This window comes from Engraulis encrasicolus, chromosome 12, assembly GCF_034702125.1.
Source record: "Engraulis encrasicolus isolate BLACKSEA-1 chromosome 12, IST_EnEncr_1.0, whole genome shotgun sequence".
In the NCBI taxonomy this organism is placed as follows: Eukaryota; Metazoa; Chordata; class Actinopteri; order Clupeiformes; family Engraulidae; genus Engraulis; species Engraulis encrasicolus.
Window position 1 is genome coordinate 2,082,945 of NC_085868.1, and position 16,529 is coordinate 2,099,473.

General features: G+C 41.0%; 1 long non-coding RNA gene across 1 annotated transcript; it reads right to left on the bottom strand.

The window, feature by feature from the left end:
* Positions 1–905: 905 nt before the first annotated feature.
* Positions 906–5,623, bottom strand: LOC134459962 (uncharacterized). Its single transcript, XR_010036919.1, has 5 exons — positions 5,286–5,623; positions 3,545–3,647; positions 3,332–3,433; positions 2,443–2,515; positions 906–2,042 (listed from the first exon to the last, which is right to left on the bottom strand). It is a non-coding gene; the product is annotated as an uncharacterized LOC134459962 (long non-coding RNA).
* Positions 5,624–16,529: the final 10,906 nt, after the last annotated feature.

The following is a 16,529-nucleotide window of genomic DNA, read 5'->3' on the forward strand; positions in this document are numbered from 1 at the left end:
AAACGTAAAAGCGACACACAGTGACACTTATTAACGTGCTGTGCAGGGCTGGACTGGTAATCTGGCATACAGGGCATTTTCCCACTGGACCGACAGTCCTCTGGGGCAGATGCTTTTGTTGTTGTTGTTTGTTTCATTTTTTACTCTGAGACTGGCCCACAGTTTAGATAGGGGGGAGGGGGGCATTAGTGTGTCCTTAATATATATCCTGCGACTGAGCTCATCATAGTATAGCGGTGGACGGGCTGGTCTATGACAAAAAAATGCCCGGTCCATTTTTTTCTCCTAGATCAGCCCTGGCGCTGCACAGGGTCTGTTCTCTCTCTGCAGTCATCCCATCATGCTCTCTGTTTCTGTCTCCTAGGTGTGATTAGGATGGTGGGCCGAACATGCGCAGGCACAGATACCGATACAGACACCATCTGCTCCATCATCACTCAGAGACACAGGTGTTGCTGGTCTTTCCTCTGATGTAAATGAGCTGTTTTGGTGGTTGAGGACACCAAAGAAAGAAAATCAGTTTTAAAGGTGCACCAATATTCATGTGTGCTAACTATAACGCACGTCTGAAGAAGGGGTAAAACCCGAAACGTCACGTAAAATAAATTTTTGGGAGCAAAAGAAATCCTGGTCGTGCAGCGGACTTTTTCTCACTTTCATCTAGTCACTTGTGGTCCTGCTCCCAGGTCAGACGTTCCTGTGGATGTGCGAGCTTTCCATCATTACCTCCCATCACTCTTAAAAAAGATTGGTTAAAATAAACAAAAAATTAGTAGTTTTTAACCGATCTGTTCGATTAATATGTGTCCGAGAGAAATATTAGTCGAAATAACCGATTAGACTTGAGTTAAAATTTCAACCAATCTAGATCGGTTAAAAAACTAACCAATTCCATATCGGTTGTTTTGACCAATAGATTGGTTATGTTTAACCAATCTTTATAAGTCAAAAATGTACCAATCCCCCAATGGTTGTTTTGACCAATTTGTTCGATTAATATGTGTCCGACACAGATATTGGTTAAAATTTTAACCGATTTGCTTGGTTAGATGGACACTGCAATTACTTCACTTCAAATTAACAGTTTCAAAGCTATATCAATCATAACCAATAACCAAGATTTGAGTTTGTTTTCACAAAGTTTATTAACAATTTAATTTCAAAAGGCTTTAAAGCACTGATCTGAAATGATGGGGATACAGTAACTTACAGCAATCTGTTCCTTCCCAACACTGATGATGGTAAAGTTGTGTGGACACAACAAAAAGACAGGCTGGTATTAAGGGACATTTTAAAAAAAAAGGAAAATCAAAAGCAGAGGTAACATTTTATGCTTGGTGAGCCGTTTTCAACGAAAATTCAAATTACAAATGCATGCATATCCTGTGACTATTACTTACTTACAAAACATTAAGATTGTGCTCAAATTACAAATGCATGCATATCCTGTGACTATTACTTACTTACAAAACGTTAAGGTTGTGCTTGACAACCGGAGAAAACCTCAGAGTCAACATGATCTTACTTTAAGTTATATTCAAAGAACAGTAGATTTTTGCAAAACAACGAGGCAAGTATCACTTAGAATGGCATACAATGCTGTTTCTCCAGTACCAGGTAAATTACCTGAAATTGCATAGGATGTAGTCTGCATGTCAGTGGAATCAGAAGTAATTAAAATGCACATGGTGAGGAATGGTGGTGACTGCGTAGATGTTTAAAAAAATGTCCAGTGACTACAGAGCAACTTGAAGTGAGAAATGTTCCAGTACCTTGGCCCACGTGTTGGTTGAGATGGTTATATCGTACACATATTCAAAAGAGGCAAAAACAGAGTTAAACTGTGGTGGATATGCCAAGTTACACACCCAGTAGAACATGAAAAGCTTGTCACTGCGCAAGTCAGGCAATCAGCAACAGGAATGGTTACGTTGTCATCCATGGCAGTGATGACAATGCCGTGTCAAACTCTCGCCTCCTAGTAGTGGGGTCCTTGAAACCTTCTCAGTGTCAGTGCCGAGGGATGCAAAGTTGGTTCCAGTCTGAAAGAATTTTTAAGATTTGAGAGAGAGAGAGAAAGAGAGAGAGAGAGAGAGAGATACATCAATGGTGCTTAGCCCCATAATGCACGCCATACCATCTGAAACATGCTGTAATAGTCATTGAAAGGTTAATTGCCAGTACTACTCTACTATGACATAACATAGGGCCTTTAGTAATGCACTGCGACTCAGTAATTGCCATTCTGGTAACCACAAAATTTATAACGCCCTGTTTTAACAGGTTATATAGAAAGCTTTACTCTACTGAGTGAACGGTATAAATCATGCAGTATCTGGAAGCTTAATTAACACCAAGTATAGCCAAAATCAACAATGCACACAACTATATTGTGACTTGTTCTTTCTAAATAAAGGTTAAAAAAATGTCTGGCAGACGTACCAAACTTGGCATCTCCAGAAAGCGTGGAAATTTCTCAAAGATGTCACGCATGGAGGGGGAGTCCTCAGCGATCCTGAAAAATACAACAAATTGAGAAAACGTAACCCAAATACTCCAATCAATGAAACGGTGGGCTCAGTGTCATAGGCCTAACAGCAGAAGGCACCAAGGGTGCGTTTGTAAACTGCCGCTCTGAGCACACAACAATTGGTAATGTCATGTATGAGCAGTGGTGGACAAAGTAAAAGTAAAAGTTTTTTTTTTTTTTTTAAACAGTTTCTTTCCAACACAGGTAACTTATCTGAGTAAAAAGTAGACCAATGTACTTGTCTTACGATGAGCTGATTCTGCACAGGTTGGATTGAGTTTGTGGTGGGTTCTTGTTAGGTTTTTATTGTTTTTCAGTAATAACACAGTCTATCTCAATAGGTAGGTATACTGGAGCAAACGGTGTAACAGCTATGTAATATCATGTGCTACTGTTGTAATTACACCACAAAAGTACTTTTACTTTGTCCACCACTGTGTACGAGTGTGTTATTCAGACTGTTAGATAGTAGACATTTGAAACACACATTTGGTGCAGATTTATTAAAATTTGCATACCGGTACATTTAGAAACTGGGGGAAAGGGGATCAATGTACTGTAACAGACAGCTGCCATCCTTAACCCTGTAGTGCAGCGTTATGGCTCTATGTAATGTCATAGCAATGTTGTTTTATGTGTTTAAGCATTTTCAGCAAGTGAATAGGGTCGCTGGCGACCTATCCTCTCAAAATAACACAAAAGATGAACAGGATGCATCTCTGATTAACAGTGTGTCGTTTAAACTGTTAAGACATTTGAAACACACATACATGTGGTGTACATTTGTGAATGGTTGCTAACCTTTAGAAATTCTGTCAATGTTCAGAAGCATTTGCAGACATGGTCCAGGGGGCTCAAGTACGACCAGAGAGCAACCATCCAGCAATAAGGATATCTTCTCACCTGCACACAACATTAACACACAACACACAACATTAATTTGCATCTCATATTGACAGCATGAAATACAGAGCAAGTTAGAACTTTTGTGTGACTTTATAAACTTAAACTCACCTCTTGCAACAGTGTTTATTTCTCTGAGGTACACCACACCAGAGGAATCACTCCGTGTAATCAGCCAGCTTCCATGTAGGATCCTTCAGCAATATTCTGTCATCTGCAAAGCAAGACAGCACAAAACATGAACATGATTATGTATCAATATGCCTAATTATTACACAAAAATAAAGTTTGAAAAATGATAACACCACCATGACACAATAGGCTGAATAGGCCTACAATATGAAACATCTATAAGATGCATTTCTTAAATTGTTTTCATTGATCATTTTCCCACACTGATTGACACCAGATGGCTCAAAGAATTCAGTGTGCTAAGCTAGAGGGCAAAAAGAACAGATTATATATCCTTCTGGATATTTTACTCATCACTTGAAATGAAATCTGATGCATAGCCCGCTTGTTAAGACCTCTAAAATCACTAGGCCTACTAGTAGATCCAAAAAGGATGGGCAAAGAAATCTAAATATTTATTGCAGTAACCATACAAATTAAGCATCTTTGATTAAGCCAAAAAAAAAGCACCCTACACATCTGGGTGTTTCTGGGCTCATTATTTCAGGAGAAATCTGTCAAATAGGTAATGCCTATTTATTGAAAAGAACACGATCTGATGGCTGACAGTGGTTTCTCCACAGAGAGAACAGCCCACAGAGTTGGCAGTAACAGAATGGGACACAACAGCACACTGTGTGCACAATAACAAGTTCAGAATCAGTTTACTTACTCACTTCCTTTACACAACGAACAGGGAAAGGCACATGTGTTAAAACATACTTCAGAGCAAGTATATAGTCAAAATGAGTTCGTTTCTAACAATAAAAATCAGGCATAAGTTGTGGCTACTTCAAGCTTCTGAGTCAGCTAAAAGATAAGCTGATGTTGCTAACGAACTTCTAGCTAGCTCTTCTCTCTGGTATTTGTGTTTTACTTTGGCTCAAGTACATTAACTGGATATCTTCAGAGCATAATTATACTCAAAGGGAGTTCGTTTCTAACAAAAAAAAAGACTTTAGCTAGCTAATGTTGCTAGCGGACAAGAGATTCATTATTCAGTTTGGCTAGCTTTAATGTTGCTAGCGGACATTTAGCTAGCTCTTAACTTTGGCGCCAACAGTCTTACAACACTAACTTGGCATGTTGTAACTTCAGAACAAAATTATATCCAAAATGTGTTCGTTTCTAACAAGAAACCAATATTCAGTTATGAATACATCGGGCTATTTCAAACATCCCTCAACAAAGGCAACATGATTTAACCGTTAGACTATAGCTAATTGTTGCTAGCGAACCACCTCATCATGCAGCGCTAGCTCTTTCAGGTGAAGAGGCCGGCGCAAACAATCTCTGGCCGGCGGGGAAGCACTCCATTCGGCCCTCCTCCAGAAACCACTGATAGCTATGTTGCTAGCGGACATTTAGCTAGGTCTTGACTCTGACATGGGTGTTTTGGCACCACTGGACAAGTGTTATAGCACTTTCGGAGCAAATCTATATTATACATTTCGTAGAGTTTGTTTCTAACAAAACACAAACTTTCCAACAAAGTTGTGAAAACAACCTAGGGCTAAGTTAGCATACCGGTAGTTATAATAGTGGCCTGTTAGCGGAGGTATGGTCTGAAGACAAATTCATTGCAAATTACCATCCTGAACAAGAAACAGTTTCGTTATTCACTGTATATTTGGCATTGTCTTGAAATTATTAACGAAACATTGAAAATAAACGAACTTACCTCACAAAGTGTTTGAATTCCACCAATATCTCAAACGGCTTTCCTGCAGCACCAAGATGGCGGCTTTGTCAGAAAATTGAGAAGCAGAGTTACGTACTTGACGTTGAGCGTCAGACCTGCGTCAGTTACCAATCTCTTAGTTAACATTTGCTTAACCAATGATATTAGTCATTTTTCAACCAATCTGTTATTAAAGTTAACCAATATCTTTGTTAAATCAACCAATTTGTTCTTAACCAATGATATTAGTTGTTAGATAACCAATTTGTTTGTTTAATAGTTACCAATGTCACAGTTAATTTGACCAATATTGCCTCAACCAACGAGATTAGTCACTTTTTTAACCAATCTCTTTTAAGGGTGATGCTAACTATAATGTGAAATATGCAGTGCATGCACTGGCAGAACAATTCCACACATGGCCCCAGGGCAAAACACAGATACAGCCCCCTATACACCCTGTACAAGTCATAAAAGGGCCCCCACCAATAATACAGGAGGGCCGTGTGCCCAGGGGCAAATGCCCTGCTTGCAATGCACCCCCCACCCCCCCATATAGGCTAGCTCAGCCCCTGAGTTCAACACCATTTTGAACACATATGGGCCCATCTATGAGAGTTGAATTACCACGGTGAAGACATACTGTATGCTCTTAAATAGGCTAGTGTTATATACAACTGACTCTAAAATTGTGTATATTGTATATGCATTTTTATACATATGTATTTTTGGGGTTTTGTCACCTTTATGGAAGGAGTGGGGAGAAAAATCGTTGGGCAAAGGCAGCCTGATCTCCAAAAATTCCGTGCTCCTGGACACGGATGTTAAGGACACGAAATCCGTGTCCAGGAGCACGGATTTTGCCAAAATTCCGTGCTCCTGGACACGGAATTGTTTTCCGTGCTCCTGGACACGGAATTATTTTCCGTGATGGGCACACGGAAGTGCTTTCTATAGGCTATTACCACAGCACTGTGTTAACTCTATCATTAGAAAATACATACCAAATGCTAATCCTAAACAAAATAATGCTATAGCAATTTAAGTTGTGCCCTGACCAAAACATTCCCTAACCTTAACCTGTCATTAAAGACATATTTTTGAGAAATACCTTTTCCAGTTGGTTGCTAGGCTATCAAACTCATATAATGAATGAAAGAAAACTAGCTGTGCCCAGACCAAAACAATCCCTAACCCTAACCTGTCAGTAAGAAATGTTTGAAAATAGAAAAATCCTGAGAGAACACAAGTCTGTGGAAATAGGCTATAGAAAGCACTTCAAACAATTCCGTGTCCAGGAGCACGGAAAACAATTCCGTGTCCAGGAGCACGGAATTTTGGCAAAATCTGTGCTCCTGGACACGGATTTTGTGTCCTTAACATCCGTGTCCAGGAGCACGGAATTTTTGAAGATCATGTTGCAGCTGGGCAAAAGACCTCAGGTCGGAATCGAATCCGTGTCGCCGGCGAAATGGTATAGGCACCTTAGCTCAGTGAGCCACCAGGCCCCAAAGAACATTTTTAATGTGGAAAAAGAAAGGAAATTGTGTGAACATAACTACCTATCTTGGATCAATGTTTTGGATGATTAGCCTGGACCCTAGCATCCTGAAAAAGTCCAAAATTTTGCTCTCTTCTCTTCAAATCGTTCTACATTTGGAAACAATTACAGTCGAGTCTCCCAGTTGATCGATGGACCATGTTTAAAGCGAGGATGCATCAGTTCTGTTAGAGAAAACACGAGCACTTGCAGAGTGTTGTGGTTGTGATATCCTTCCAGACCATTAGATGATGACTGGAACGGTGACTATGTCACCTTTACTAGTACTTTTTACTTTTACTCAAATAGAATTTTACCTAAGCCCATACATAATTACATTAATAGTACAATTTTCACTACTTTTTTCCAGCTCTGCCATACTAAAGATGCTGTCTCACTCGTTGTCTCCAAATGTTGCTGATTCATTGTGCATTCTCTCACTCTCACTGCTGTCTCAAACTCTGTGATGTTTGTGTCTAGAATGTGCTGTCATCATTACTGCAGTCTGTTATACAAACTGTAGGTCTCATTCTCACTGCAGTCTCAAATTTGTTGGTGTGTTTCTCTGAGGGGTGCTTTTGTATGAGTGAAAGTCCACCTGGAAAACTGTCATTGTCATTGTGACACAGCACTCAACAGAGTGGCAGAGCACATAGTGACACAGCACATACCCATAGCAGAGCAGATAAGACCATCTTCAGTTGACTTAAAATAATATAATATTTTGCGCAAAGGTTCGAATGCACTTTTTCTAACTAGTATTGGCCTTATCAGCAGGTATATGCCCCCCACCGCCCCCCAAAAAACTCCAGTCAAATGGACACCACTACTGTCTGTCCCTAAGCTTGGCCTTGCCATATCATACGTGCCCGCTCACTTTACATTTCCCTACTTACATTGCCAGGCAACATGACCAATCAGCAAATGTTGGAGGGACAAGGAAGAGGGGTGAACAATGACTCATTACATACACGCAGGTCAGTCACAATCATCCGTTCCAACCATGTAATGTTCCAAACTTCCTCAGAGTTGAATTTGGCAACATTAGTGCGGAGATTTAAGTAGTATAAAAACAACAGTATAAAGATAAAGCCAGTGGTCTGTTTCTACAACAGGGTTCGGCAAATAAGTTTGGAACCGGTCCAAATTTCCACAAGACGTCCCCAAAGATGCTGTCCCCACCCTGGCGCTGGCTTCTCTCAAAGTCAGCTGCTGATTATGGCTACTGCTTATTGCAGATGGAACAAATTGTTTTGTCTGTCCGGAAAGCTTGATGAAAATCAATCCATATTGAAAGTCTGTCCAGACAAGACAGCTATAATTATGATGTGAGCCAAGACTAGACTAATAGTGGTGTGTGTGTGTGTATGTGTGTGTGTGTGTGTGTGTGTGTGTGTGTGTGTGTGTGTGTGTGTGTGTGTGTGTGTGTGTGTGTGTGTCTGTCTGTCTGTCTGTCTGTCTGTCTGTCTGTCTGTGCGTGTGCGTGTGCGTGTGCGTGTGCGTGCACGCGCGTGTGTGTGTGTGTGTGCTTGCATTCGTGTGTGCGTGCGTGTGTTGTCTGCACATCTTTTCCTCAGGCCTGAAATTGAAATTGTAATCTTGGTGCAGCAATATGATGGAGTAGAAAAAACACCTGGATGCCATTTTAGCACAATTTCAGAACATAAATACAGACCAATAATGATAATTTGTGGCAGGGAGGCTTGGGGTTCAGGGCTCCCTTAACTCTTGGGCCCCTGGGTCTGGGCCTGGTAGGCCCGTGCAGGAATTCACCCTTGATCACACATCATACCTTTCACATGGTAGCATGAAAAGGAAGATAAAAGAAACATTAACAAAGGAATAAAATAATAATATAAGGTTGAACCATACGTTAGTGTTGAATTATAAATCAAAAGCCAATGGTTCATTATTAGTTTATAAAAATCCACTAATTACTACTCACTGTGTGAAGTTAAAGCTTGTGTGGATAGGACATTGGGATCTAAGGAGAGAGGGTATATACTGATACGGTATATATATTTGCACATCTAAAGGCACATGTGAGGCACATTTACATTTCTCTCAGGAGGAGTCTTCAGAACCTAACCCTAACATTATGACTAATCACTGCTAAATGAATAACCGTCCACTGCTCAGCTGATAATGTATTCCTCCTCTCTTTATTTGCATTAATACACTTACAGTTGAACGCGTCCATGCAGGCTATTTAATGGGAAAATTAGATGGGACGCATGACACTAATGATTTTAACTTTTAAATTAACTTGACATTTTGAAAGACTTCCTTTATGCTTTGTTACACTTTATTATAGTTTACTTTTATCATTTAACATTGTCCTTAGTTTTTTTTAAAATTATTATTCAGATAGGCCAGTGAGAGAGAAACGAGTGGGGAGAGAGAAATGGGGAAGGATCGAGAGACCTTGGGCCGGAATCAAACCCGTTTCGCTAGCACAATGATACGGCACCACACCCGCCTTCCAAGCCACATCGCCCCCCTTACTTTCTTTCATGTGCGGTGTGAGGGGCACAGGTGTGAGGGGGGTTTGCAGTCTGGGCAGGGTCAGAGTGGGTGCATGGGGTGATAACATTAACCTTGTATGAACTTTTTCCATTCACACATACGTATGCACACACTCACTCACTCACGCAGGCACGCACGCACGCAGGCACACACACACACACACACACACACACACACACACACACACACACACACACACACACACACACACACACACACACACACACACACACACACCTTGTGATGTATTCCACATCTGTTGCATCATCTCCTGTATTCATAAGCACAGAAAACACCAAATGTGTTGTATATATAGTAGGTAGCCTATATTAAATATGCAGTGTTGTTCTAGCCTCCACATGGATTACATGGACTATTGTAGGCATAGGTCTATACATTGCTATGGAGTTTCAATACCAGTGCAACTGTACATATGGGCAGAGGGGAGGGGAGGGGTCATTGGTGTTGGTCAGGTCATGCTCTGGTTCAGAGCGATTAAAAAAAAAAAAAAAAAAAAAAAAGGGTGTTCTTGAGAGTCTTGTACTTGAAGTGGCTCCCCGGTCTGGAGCAGATGATAAAGATCAAAGACAAAGGGTGAGAGGAGAGCCGCCCTTGCCCTTCATGGTGCAAACCCCTCCCCCCCGATCCCTCCCTCTCTTCCTCTCTCTCTCTCTCCCTCTCTCTCTCTCTCTCTCTCTCTCTCTCTCTTTCTCTGAAGTTCGGAGGGAAGCTCTTCTTCCTCCTCCAATAAATTCAGCGTGAACCTTTTGATTTCCGTAATAATAATAATAATAGAAATATCACCATAACATAGTCTCAAAACACTTGTAAAACAAAGAAAATAATAAAATAATAAAAGATACTAAACTAAACTAAAATAAAAGTGAAAAAAATGATGGGGATATTAATCAACAAGTATGGAAAAATAGGTAAGATGGAATAAGGTTGATTGTATCGAAGTTCTTCAGGAAACCTTGCTAGTAGGCCTAGGCTAAGGCGATATGCTTGGCTTTTGTGGGGAGATTAGGCTAATAATGGGATGTCAGCCATCCTTGATTAAATCCCTGTATTCTGTGAGTGATCTGTCCTACCTCTTGACGCTGGAGTACCCTCTCGTGCTCGGGCCACGCACGCAGATGTCCTTTGTGTGTACCATCATCGACCCTGAGACAACAGAGAAGAGTTGCAGTGGTTATTCAACACATATCCTCTTTCAGATTAATAAATTATCTTTATTCTACCCTACTAGGGCCTACCTACTGCCAGCAGCCTACTCTAAATTCTATCAACAATGTTGGTCTTTTGAATGACGTTGCAGAATCCCTTTCAAACTTTGACCTTTTCACAAAAGTTATAGGCTAGATGGGGCTTAATTGTTGGGGTTATAGACAATAAACATCTTTAGAGTTTTCACAAATCTCCTTATCTAACTTAACCCTTGTAAGTTGCTCTTGTTTTTGTTACATAGAATATGTTCAGGTCTTTTTGACCAGGGCATACAGAAAAATCATCTAAAAATGAAAAAAATCATTGCTCATATTCACCCTCATGTTCCCTTCATTCTGCTTGTGAATTTCTGTGTATATTTGTTTTGAGGGTGAGACGGATACAGAGAGAGAGAATGATAAGGAGACAGTGAAGAAAATAAGTAGGCCTAAACTCAATCCAAGCTCTCGGATTGAGCCACTAAGTGCTCTTCTTGCGCAAGGGTGATGCACAACTGGAGGACCGAACAATATCTGCACTCCATTTTCCACATAATTCACCCTCGGCCTTGTTACTCAACATGTGATCAGTATTGTATAAAAGAGTTTAGAAAATATTGATGTATAAGCCGTGCAACATGATACAGGATTCATGTTCCTCAGAGAAAAGGAAATTGAAAAAGGCCATGAATTGCAGTGTGACAGAATAATAACCAATTCTATTTTTCTCGAAAAACAAACAAACAAACTTAAAACGGGTCAAAAAAAGATCTGAACACCGTAGAGCTACAAGGGTTGAATTAATGTAGAATGACTCGAGTTAAATAAAACTGGCAGGCTCAAGGAAGATCAGCGTGTGTAAGTTAACACTAGAACTACCACGGAGGGGTCAATTGACCTTTTTACCTAAAAGCCCCACAAGAGGGTCATTTGACCCTTTGGACCCCCTGCGGACACTCCTTTTGTTGTGGAAATGTGGCTGTTAGCAGCTCACAGCTGTCACTTGAGACACAGAGTGAGTGTGTGTGTGTGTGTGTGTGGATCATTTCCAATGCCTGTTGAGTGCTATTCTTTCACCACAAAATTATTGAGGGAAGTGAAGCAGTAGTCCACATGCACTGGTATTTATCCATCTAACAATTGCCAGGTTACATTCACATGAGTCGTTATGGTCACACGTTACAGTTTTTCTCGATTGGTTTGGCTAATTTCTCGAAACTGAGATGACATTCTCAAAACAGCACGGACAAATCCCCAAACCAACTTGCAATTTCTCAACACAGAATGGCATTTTTCATTGCTTTCATCATATATCAAATGCTTTGTACATGTCTCAAATGTTTAGTACATCTCTGCAGATGGATATGTACAAATACCCTTCAGTTGACACATTCAGCATACATTTAGCACATTTTCCAAATAAATTGACCTTGCTTATGTAGTGGAGCGCTGCTCCTTTAAGGGAACGTCTGACGCTGCGGCACACGTCACCACACCGCTCGTAGAGGCTTATGGGAAGTCTCTTCATAAATACTGCCAGTGGCTAGTATTCGGTAAGCCTGCAAAGTCCCCCCTTTGCGCGTTTCATCGCCACCGGCGAATGCTGTAGTTGCTTCTCCCCTCATCGTCGAGAGGAGTGCGGTGTCCAGTTCAGATCTAGGAGATGTGGACCATTTCTTGTCGCTGTGAGTATGTGGACCATCTCTTGTCGCTGTTTATGTGCTAGCCAGCGGCTAGTGGCTAACTTCGCGTCTGCTGTTCTATAGGTTGTGATTCCAACTTGGCGTTTCTTACTTGGCTAGAGTGATCTCTTGCTTTTCCACTGGCAAGGACTTCGGTGGACAATACCAACGGTTACCTTGCGCTTTTCCCGTCTCCTGCACGCCGGTATGTATTATAGTGGGTTAGCTTGTGCCTTTACCCAGCTCTGACTGTTTGTTTTCTTACCATGGTTGCTAACGACGGCCATTATTATGGTTTCAGCGTGTGGTCGCTACCGGCGCCTCGGCCGTGTACCTCTGTATTGGCACTCCGACTGTGAGAATTGCGCATCGGTGCACCCTCATCTCCGGGTAAGGTAACCTCTCGGCAGCAGAATCGTATGATAGTGGGTGTCCTGCTAGCTTGGCTAACGCTCTCCTCCTCCCTCGCAGGTTGTATCTGTGTGGCCGTGGTCAGACACACCACGCGTTTAGGTGCACGAGCTGCGACTTTTAGCCCCGGTTGTGTGGTGCCTCTGGACGCCGGGAACCCGTATCTCGGCTGCTGCTCCGGCCTCGGGAAATTGGACATTCGTGTGTGTGTGTGCGTTGGCGCGCTTTAGTTCAGTGTGTGTGTGTGTGTGTGTGTGTGGGCGCTCGGCTCGGTGTGAGCTGGTGTGTGAGCCATTCCACAGTGTGTGTGCGTGTGCGTATGTAGGTAGTGACAAGTGAGTGTGGGGATACCTAGGGGACTGCACTGAGCTGAGCCTCTGGGGTTGGTTTACCTCATGTTTTGATTTTCGTTTTCTTTCGTTTGCTGTGCCTAATTTCCTTTTTTTTCATTATTTCATTCAATTATCTAATTTCTTATTTTACTGCATGTGTTTACTGGATTTTGATTTATTTTGCATGGTTTGCCGTGATTTATTGTTGTTTTCTGTTTGCCGTGGATTATTTCTGTTTGTTGTGAACTATTTCTTTACTTTTTCTTTTGTTAATCCTGAGGTGTGCCATTCGCCCTATTGTGTTAGCCGTGCCAGCCCCTAAGGACAAAGTCTGACAACCTGAGTGTAGGTTCTAAGGCCTTAGGCCTACCAGGTGTGTTGTTTATGGTGAATTAAGGAACATACTTTGGGGCAGGTGTTTACAGATCCGCGGGTGTGGTGGCAGCACACCCACCCCTGCACTTTACTGTTAACGTGAACATACTTTGGGGCAAGTGTTTATCTATCTGCGGGTGATTGCGACAGCACACCCACCCCACTGCACTTTGTGAATTGTGAGTACCTTTTTATATTTATTACAAAGAGTGAGAAAAATATATTTTTATAACGCAAAGAATAATAAAGATTTGAATTACTAATGGTCACCACTGTCTCTGCCTCCATTGTGCACGAACCTGTGTTTGCCTGGTAATCTATTGTGCGGGTACATTGTGTGTTGGTCCGGGGTATCTGTAACTACCCCTAATTCATTTCCTCCGGGGGCTCCACCCCCGGGGGTGGCGTAGTCGAACTACTTCCTGTAACGGTCTCGCCCACTACAATAAACGAATTAGACAATTCTCAGTCTAATGGTTGCCCTCTCCAAAACACGTCAGCATTATTTCATTGTGTAAGTCATCATATGCAAAGTGGTCTACGCAATTCCCAAAACAGTCAAGGACATCATATTTTAAGAATTTCATTACATAGTAAATTCATGACAGTGTTCAACAGGTCAGATGGTATTGTAACTTTACTAGTTAGTAGAAAATAATTTTACAACCGTGTATACTACAGTTTCCTCTGTTATTTTGGCTAATTTCATGAAACTTTTTCAAATGACATTCTGTTCTGAACAATTGCTAGTTGCTTTGGCATTTGTCCATGTTATTTTGAGAATGTTATCTCTGTTTTGAGAAATGAGCCAAACCCATGAGAAACCTGTGATATATGGGCATTACTTTCTGTATATGAATTTACAGTAAAGAAAGTTACTGATAAATGTCCTTGGTAAATTATCCGTGTTGTCAAACTTCAATGGTTTCACTCACTTTTTCATTTTTTATACATAGTCCGAAATCTGGTAGCTGAAACGTAGATGAAACACCTAAACCATTTTGACTGGCAGTGCTTACACAATGGCAAAGGGACAATGTATTTTGGGGGTACTGATGATATATGTGGGGAAGAAATTTAGTTTTGACACATGGGTAAACTGTTTTTGGGGTGATATGAGCGAGTGATGAGGATCCATGTAGTTATGCTGAACCATCCAGTTTATTTTGACAGAAGGACTAAATGAATGCAAATGAGCCAAAGCAATTGAGAAGGATATATGCCATTTTGATGGTACTGACTATTTATATGTGAGACGGTTTAGTGCTGATGTAAGAATGAGGTGTTTTGGGAGGTATATGACATTTTGCTAGTTATCTGAACTGTTTTGCAGAAGTGTAAGAATGTTTGGCCAAATGACCCAATGGTTATAGGAATGTCATCTCAGTTTCAAGAAATGAGCCAAACCAATCGAGAAAAACTGTAATTCAACCATTATCTGGTTGCAGTCATATGATTTGTCATGATCACATGGGACATTCACACATTCATTGATGACTTATATGAAGAAAATGTGCTGACATGTTTTCAGGACAACCATTACACTGAGAATCAACCAATTGGGATAGATCAGCAAGGTACATTCATTTGAAAATTCTACTAAATGTAAGCTGATTGTGTTAACTGTAGGATACTTGTACATAGCCATTTGCAAGGATGTACTAAATGATTGAGACATGTACAAAATCATTTGAAATTTGATGAAAGCAATGATAAATGCCATTCTGTTGTGAGGAACTGCAAATTAGTTTTGGGATTTGTCCATGTTTTGAGAATGACATCTCAGTTTCTAGAAATGAGCCAAACCAATGGAGAAAAACGATAACACACTCTCCGCCAAACTGTGCCATCTGTTTTTGCTGCTGATATCTTCATGCAAGTTGCTATTTACCTGTGGTGATTTTGGAGGCTGACAGCCCTTGGGAAGAAGCTTTCTGTCCCTGTTTGTCTTGGCTGTTAGCACTGTAAGGTGTGACCCCCTCACCCTTCACCCCACACACGGCCCCTAACAGCCTCATTACCATAACAAAATGAGTGATTAGTGTATTAGGTAAAAGCCACCGGGTCAAATGACCCCTCTCTGGTACTTCTAGGTAGGCAGAAAAATCCTGGTAGTTCTAGTGTTAAGGAAGCCCTCATTTCCTTAGGTAAGAAAACACTGCCATCGTCTGGTTCAACGTAAGTAACACAGCACATGGACCATTTAGGAACTATTCGCCCTAAAATATTCCTAACCAGCAGAGGTCAGGCCATCCCAAGTGAAGAAGTCTAGCACAGTGGTTCCCAACCTATGGGTCGGGACCCAGCTTATGGGTCTCCAAAGATCCACAGGGGGTCGCGGAGCCCTCTTGAATTTAAGGGGTTTCCTTTTAAATATATATATAGCCCATGTTGAATAATTGGCAAAGCATTTAACTAATATATGCATAGAAGCATCAAAATGTAAGTGCTACATTAAACATTATTCTATATTTGACCAAAGACAAATTGAGGAATAAAATAACTAAAATGAGTTGTCGCAGGAAACAGAGGGTATACTGTGACTCCCTCTAGTGTGGGAGCTTGCTTGGTTGGGTCACCAAAGCTTACAATAGTAAAAAAACATGGGTCCCTGAAGTAAAAGGCTGGGAACCACTGGTCTAGCTGGTCGGTGAGAGGCTGTGAAATATGTGAAAGACCTGCTGGTCTTATCAATCAAAGAGGCTTAGGTTCTTGAGGAGTTTGTGTGTCAAGTACATTAGTATAATCATAGATCCAATAGAATCCATTATCTTAAGAAGATATGGGTAGTCAAAGGCACTTTGCACAAATGTGTAAACCAACTCCATTGCAGGGTTGGCAGACACCCTATGGGTTTGGTTGTCAGTTGTTTGGTTTTCAATGAAATGTGAACCTACACATAGTTTATGCATACATAACCATCAAATAAGCTCTTTTTGCAATGTATACTCTTTAGAACTTAAAACATGTAAATGTATTAGTATTGTATTGTGTGTACTTCACACACAACATGTACAGTATGTAAAAGACTACAGGCTATGGCTGATTAATTCAATAACATTAAATTAATCTGCGAGTCTAAACTTGCTAACTGAATTCATTTGGTTCTTTTTGAGACGCTTTAAAACTAAAATAGATAAAACGCCATAGTTAATGAAAAGTATTGTGACAAC